The sequence below is a fragment of the Phalaenopsis equestris genome, unplaced genomic scaffold (assembly GCF_001263595.1).
Source record: "Phalaenopsis equestris unplaced genomic scaffold, ASM126359v1 Scaffold210247, whole genome shotgun sequence".
Taxonomy (NCBI): domain Eukaryota; kingdom Viridiplantae; phylum Streptophyta; class Magnoliopsida; order Asparagales; family Orchidaceae; genus Phalaenopsis; species Phalaenopsis equestris.
Window position 1 is genome coordinate 240,511 of NW_018229347.1, and position 7,892 is coordinate 248,402.

Genomic DNA, 7,892 nt, shown 5'->3' on the forward strand with positions numbered 1-7,892 from the left:
ACCGGCCCCCCCCCCCTATTTTCATTAGACGGGAATTATTCCCCCCCCCCCCCCTCCATTTTCATTTTCCGTCTATCCATCTTCTATTTATATGTTATTTCTCTATTTTAGGGCTATGTTTTGTGTGATTGATTTCATATTTCTGTTAAGGATAGTCGTCGACATCCTGTTTTCCATTTTGAGGGTTGTATCCAACAGATTGGGTGGTGCTCCAGTTGTACCCCTCTCGAGGTGGTGATCTTCTTCCCTGACTTCCCTTCCCTGGCTTGTTGCCACCCCACTAGCGTCCCCATCATCCCTGCTCTCCCCTGCCGCCCCCTTTCAGCTGCTCAACCTGCCCCCACAACTTCCTGTCGCATAACCTGCAGTCTCAGATCAACCTAACTTCCTATAGGTTATCATAACCCTACCTTTTGCAAGCTATTGCTAAACCTCTCTCCCACTTGCCCTCCTTATCGTGAAAGCCCATTTCCATTTCATCCCGATTGTCCTACCACCCTCTCCTCTTACAGCAAGCCTATTGTCCAGCCCTCCATGCTAGTTTTTTGCATCCAGTCGGCTCCTCTACAGTTTTGTACAATACCTCTCCCTACTCCTGATGTCCCCCCCCCCCAAACCCATTTTTGTAGATGTTACTACAACAGTTCCTTCCAACTGCAGCCCTCTCAAGTCATCACCTTCTCATCCAACACCTACACCCTCCTTCCGTCGTCCCCTTTGAATCCGTATCACCACTACTTTCGAATACATTTAGTCGTGCTTGTTTGTGTTATTATATTTCCCTTTCCATGAAAAACCGAGTCAGAGTGGAAAACAGGTAGAACCAATCTGCATCCCTAAATCTGTCACAACCAGGAAGTGTTGCAAGTGTCACGAATTTGGGCATATTGAATCATACTGCACAATTAGGGGACTGATATGTTTCACGAAGCAGGGCATTCTTGAAAAATTGGTTGGTGATGCAGTAGACACTTTAGATGGTGAGGAAATAAAGCGGGAGGATTAGCTTCAAGTTGAAGAGATAAACGGTGATCCAGAAGAAGATGTAGACTACAGAGATGATTCTCAATTTTTTGCCATCATGAAAGAGATGTCATCGATTCCAGTTGACCTCAAGATAGTGATTTTAGCTGAGGTAACCGTAGATATTCTAGAAGATAGTAACTGATGTAATGGGCATTCCGACAGAGTATGAGATTATGGTGCCTCAAGCTAGAATTTTGCAGGTATCGAGAGGAGCATCAGTAGGACTTACTTTGGATGTCCAGAAGAACCAAGCACTTGAGAAGCCGATACTAGACACAGTTCAATTTCAGATTAAAAAATTTCAAGCATTTCAGATATATAGTTTGTCTCCTGAGTTGCCCCTACGGAAGGAGGTCCAACCTTTCAAAAATGAGGAAATTTTGAGTTATTTTTGGGAGACAGTCATGGGTCATTTTGGGATTAAAATCGGTTCAACGATGTACCTCCTGATAGAGGATCAGACATGATGAATGAACAGCAGTGGTGGGAATCACCCCAGGGTTGGGAGAAAGAATATTCTATCGTGGGATACAGATCCTTCCCGAGAATAAGAAAATGCCTCTCATGAGTGATTACACGTCAGTGTGGCCCAACCTACTAGACATGTCGTTCCAAAGTTGAACCCCACTAACAACCTTGTTTATCAAACATATCCAACAGAGTATGAGAAGTGAGAGAAACATATTATATATTTAATTGCTCGGAATTTTGCTCGGGAGAACCTACATCGTTGTGGACCTTCGACTCAGATTGTGCCAAAAGAGGACAAATACCTATTCTATCGAAATGTTTTTTGGAATGACATTGCCTGCAAAATTAACTTACCGAGAGCTTACAACATGACTGACTTAACTTCTACGAGAAGAAAAAAAAGTTTCGACTAATGAGGTCGAAGCTTCCCCATTCCCAAGAGACTGACATGGGGCTTGGGGTTGAACCGACCCCAACCAGTTCAGCCGGAGAGGGTTCGTCCAATAAAGCGCTGAACCTACCCCCTCTCTCTATTTTTATTGGGTGGGAATTATTCCCCCTTCTTGTTTTCATTTCCCGCCTATCCATATTTTTTTATTATTGTTAACCTCATTTTTAGTGAGGTATAGTTTTCTTCTTAAGGTTTAGGGTATAGCATTAGAATTCTCTCTTTGACTATCTTAGAGCCCTAAAAATGAGACCCACCTCATTTTAGAAATCCAAACTACTTCTTTACTCTTTTGGAGTTTCGCATGTGTGGTCTCGGCTTCTAGCACTTAGGAGATTGAAACCAACATGAGGAAATCCAAAAGGAGTCCCTTTAGGACCCTTAAGTCCTAGGATTGCCTTATGCACAATTTATACCTCCGAGCGCACAAACTTCGCAATTCAAACAGTCGACATGTTCGATTATCACAATTTGCATCTTCTGCGTCGTTATTTGTCGAAAGCTTAAAAATAAATTTTTTGAAACGATCAATCGCGAGCCGAAATTTTAACGAAAATTAAATTCGATGCGTTTTTGACCCGACCGTCGATGAAGTCGTCCAGACAACCCTGAATGACGAAACGGACCACGCTAGCGTGTCCGGAGCGTCGAGATTATTTAGGAGGGACACCCATTTTGATGTGATTCCGTGCACGGGCGATTAGTGCGCTAGTTGCAAAAATTTAATATTAAACATTAAAAAAAGGGAGAGAAATTCCCATATAAACCCATGATATGCCTTAACCCAACCCTTGCGCCTTTTCCTAGCCCGTTTCCTTTTCTCCCCCGCGAACGGTTCGTCCGAGCCCTAGCCCTCTCGTGCGCGCAATTCTCTTTTGGCAGAACCCAATTCCCCGCACCTTGTCTTCCTGCGAAGCTTCCTCGAGGTCCCCTCTCTCCCGTGCTCTAGTAAAGCTCTCTGCATCTCCTGTCTTATGTGCCGCCAACCCTCTGTTGCACTGTCTCCACGCCTCTGTGTCTTTTGTTGCCATTCCTGTCCCCTTTCGCTCGGTTCACCACCCCAGGTAAGTTGTGGCTTCTCCTTGGCTGTATAAACCCCACTGGGGGGAGTTGTTCTGTTTGCTGAAATTTTCAGAAGAGGTGGATGTGCTGCCAAAATTTCCTCTATTCTCTTTGGTTGGATTTTCCCTGCTCTGCTCATCTTGTGTGTTCTTGAGGCCTGTTGGAGTTGTATTCTATTTTGGAAAAGCTTAAACAAGGTAATTTTGTCTCCCTCCCTTATCTTTTTAATATTTTTGTGGATTGCTCGGTATATGACGCACATTGTTGCGTGACTGCTTATTTGGCTACCGAAGTATCATCTTCTTGTTTGGTTGTTCGAGATTCTTGCTTTACTGCTCGATGCTCTTTTTATTTGGTTTGCTCGACATCCTTGCTTGGCTTGCTTGATCTTCTCACCAATGTGAAGTGGATGCTCTCTTCCAATATTCTTTACTCTATCAATCTTTCTTTTATTTTATCTTATTTTTAATATGGAGGCATTCTTTTAACTTCCTGTATTTGGATATGCAAGCCTTTGTTCCCTTAAGATGAGCTTTCTCTGGATAAACCATTTTTCTAGAAAAGGTTCCAATCAAAACGTATCTTTCATTGTTGATCTTAAAGTATATATTTTTTTGTGTCTTTCGTAACTCTCTTTTGGAGAATCAATGGCCCATCCACATGTATGCTTCTTATTTTCATCAATTGGAATACTCCAACATCATTACTAGGTTTGCAATTTAATATTTCGAAGGGTCATTTACATGTATACCACCCAAATTTCTGTACCTTTACATATCTAACACATGCAGGATTAAGGTGGCATGTATGTAAAATGTGAGTTTTGCGTGTTAGATACGAAATCAATATGAATTGTGTGGCAGGTATGTAAAGTTTGAATTTTTGTGTTCTATATGTAAATTCATGAGAATTGAGTAGTGTTTTCCCAGGTTTATGATTAATTGGTACTTTAATCCTCCTTTATTCTATTAATTATTGGCTATCTGACTCGAGAAGCTTTGGTCCTTCACGATAGCAAACTTGGATAATTGTTCAGGCAATGCTTGAAACTATTCATGAATCTCATGCTTGTTCCAAATATCTTTTGTTTAAATAGGGAAGATTTATGTGTGCCTTGAACAATTGGTAGTGGTTTGCTTGTACATATACAAATGAATGGTGAAAAAGGGGGGAGGGAAATCTGAAATTGTGCATAATTCGAGTTGCTAAAATTGAGAACTTTGATATGTTTCGCTGTGAAAAATATCGAATGTTTTGTTAGTTTCGTTTTGAAGAATCTGAAATTATGTAGGTCGGTTTAGGCGATTGGAGATTCGTTTGGTTTGGTTTTATGGAAAATCTGAAAGTTGACAGCTTTATGTGCGAAAATTATGAAACTTTGACAAGTTGGCTTTATGTAGAATCTAAAGTTGTGAAAGTTGCTTTATACGAGTCGTGAGTTTATTTGACTTTCTTTGAGTTGGTTACTATGTGTTTTGCATGGGTTTCAAATTCATTCTTTTGGGACTGATTTGATCATCGTTTTGAAAGAATTTAAACGCCTTTAGGTTGATTCACTTGTGATTTTGCCCCTTTGCTTTTTTTATTTCTTTTTAGAAGTGAGTCGGCCCACTTCTCCTTTGATTTGCTTTTGTTAAAATGGTTAAGTCAAAAATGAGAATTTTTTATTGAATTATTTGGAAAATACTTAAAAAATATTTGAGGATTAGTTGGAAAACACTTAAAAGATATTTGAGGATAAAAGATATTTGAGGATTAGTTATATTTGAGGATTAGTTGTAAAACAATTTATTGAAAGCGAAACACCTTAAATCATTGCAAGCTCAAGTTAGAAGCATAGACTTCTTAGATTTTATGAGCACATCTTAGGTGAGATTTCATCTATCTAATTTTCAAATGAATGATGAAACTAGGCATTTGACCTCAATTCATAATTTAGTTAAAATGATAGACATAAGGATACACCAAGATATAGTTCATAACTTTCTTTTAATTAAATCAAGTAGTGAAATTCTCGCTATGACTTTAACCTACAGTGAAACTCAATGCTCCAGGATTTGAGCTTGAGCCTTACACTCAAATCTTTCTGGTAAATGGGGACTTCCCAATGTCACATATAAGTCACATGCTCCTGGTTCTTTATACGTGTCATCGTGTTTTGTTTTACTCGTTTTTGTTTTTTTATACCGGACTTTCTAATGATTTGTTTAAGTTTTCTACAATTTGTTTTTCTTTTTATTGCATTGTTTACTTTAATGCACTTGCTAAACTCTTTGGATAAAGAACAATAGGACATATGTTAGGAGATACACCGGGCCCTTGAGATCCAACAATAATTATACTTGCAAATACAACACAAACTAAACTTGGAGTCGTTACAGTTTGGAGCTTAGATCAAGTATTCGTGGGCAGCAAGACGGAGAAGCAGCAGGTGGATGATGACGATCTACAACGGCAAACTTTTCCTTAGAATTAAATAATAAATCATAGGATTTTAAGGTAGTCTGCCTAGCGCGACATAAATCCTCACTTTATCTTTTAGACCTTTGCACAACAATGTTGTGTAATTCAAGCCCTAACTCGTTTTAGGTTTCCGAGGTTGTCGTCCCTTACGACGTAAACCCTCATATCTTTCAGGCTATTTGTATGACCGTGTCATATAAATATAAGCTCTAAATAATAAAATTGGCAGGATGCAACTTCAAATAACATCTTCTCGAAATTAAAGCCAAATAATAAGATAGTTTGGGAAGTCACCGAGGTTTTCCTCACGATCCGTGACATCCCTTACTTTTTTTTCCATTGATTCTAGAAATAAATGTTCTCATTTGATCTATTTCTCACTTGATTTTTCTATGTCCAACATTACAGAGAAGGAAATATTATATTTGCACGGATTCTTTCCTTTTAGCTGAATATTTAGATTAGGAATATGTATTAATTAAGTTACTTAAAATAGATTATACATAATATTATGTACCTAAAATAGATTGTACAGGCTATTATTTAATGGAATGAAAGTAAAGGAAAATACATTCAGTCTATTTGCTCAAAATATTTATATGATATCAGAGTTTTAATCGGTCTGAATCCTTGGAATTCTAGCTTTTGTTATCATTCGCCGGCATCTTCGACTGCTTCCCCACCGGAGCGCTCGTTCTTGTCCTTATTTGAGTTCTGCGGCATCTTCGTCCTCCTTTGTTCGTCTTAAATAAATGTTCTCATTTGATCTATTTCTCACTTGATTTTTCTATGTCCAACATTACAGAGAAGGAAATATTATATTTGCACGGATTCTTTCCTTTTAGCTGAATATTTAGATTAGGAATATGTATTAATTAAGTTACTTAAAATAGATTATACATAATATTATGTACCTAAAATAGATTGTACAGGCTATTATTTAATGGAATGAAAGTAAAGGAAAATACATTCAGTCTATTTGCTCAAAATATTTATATGATATCAGAGTTTTAATCGGTCTGAATCCTTGGAATTCTAGCTTTTGTTATCATTCGCCGGCATCTTCGACTGCTTCCCCACCGGAGCGCTCGTTCTTGTCCTTATTTGAGTTCTGCGGCATCTTCGTCCTCCTTTGTTCGTCTTATTTGAGTTCTGCGACAGCCGCGATCTTCTCATCGATTGCGATCATCCTTCGATCTGTCTCCCTCTTCCGTCAATCTGTTTCAAGCCGATCATCCTTTGATCCGTTTCCCCCTTCCGCCGATCTGTTTTCTCCCTCGCGACTACTTCAAGCTGATCATCCTTCGATCTGTCTCAAGCCGCGATCTTCTCATCGTTTGCAACCTTCCCTTCGATCGCGACAGCCGCAATCCGTTTTTTTCTGCCACAAGCCGCGAACCGTGAAGCTGCGCTCTATCTCAAGTTGAAGCCGCCATCAATTGCGTCTCCCTCTCCCATCGAAATCCAAATATACGACTGACAATCTTCCTCTCCCTGCGCCCAACACTTTTCTGCCCTAGCCCTTTCATGTTGATTTAGATCAATGATTTGGATTTTATTTGGATATCTTGGCTTTCTTTTATTTTTGGTTGATTTCGATCAACGACTATTATGTTTAGAATGTCTTCTGAAATCTTAACTATCAGATTTACGGGAAAGAATTATGTCACACGGGAATTTTAGCTCAGAATGTTCTTAAAAGGGAAAGACCTTTGGGGTCATATTGATGAGTCTTCTCCAGCTTCTACTTAGGCAAAAAATCTTGATCAATGAGAAACAAATGATGCTCGGATTGTTTTCTGGATTTTGTGATCTATTAAAGCTGATATGGTGAACAATTTACTATCCTTTTGCACAGCTACATAAATGTGAGAATACTTGAAGCGTGTTTACAACAAGATAATTCTGCGAAATGCTTCGAATTGGAACTTAACATGAGTAATTATAGTCATAATAATCTTTCAATTGAACAATATTATTCTGCCTTTTCAAATTTATGGAACGAATATACTGGTATTATCTATGCCAAGGTATCAAATGAGAACTTACCTAGTCTTCAAGCTATTCATGAAAAAAATCATCGTGATCAGTTTTTAATGAAACTTAGACTTGAATTTGAAACTGCTCTAGTTAGTTTGCTGAACAGAGATCTGATTCCTTGTTTGGATGTTTATTTTGGGCAATTACTGCGCAAAGAACAAAGATTGGCGAAATAAGCTACTATCAATACAACAGGTGGATCATCAGAAATAATTAATATGACATATGCTGCTGAGACCAAAGGGAAGGGACCAGTGCAATGCTACAGCTGCAAGAAATATGGTCATATTGCACGAAATTGTGAAAATAAGATATGTACTTATTGCAAGCAAAAGGGACATACTCTTACGGAGTGCCCTAAACGACCCCAAAACCGCAAACC

General features: G+C 38.8%; 1 protein-coding gene across 4 annotated transcripts in view; it reads left to right on the forward strand.

Moving 5' to 3' along the window:
• LOC110036734 (probable tRNA N6-adenosine threonylcarbamoyltransferase, mitochondrial) overlaps window positions 1–7,892 on the forward strand; it is a 52,687-nt gene that overhangs the window by 30,275 nt on the left and 14,520 nt on the right. The window lies entirely within an intron of this gene.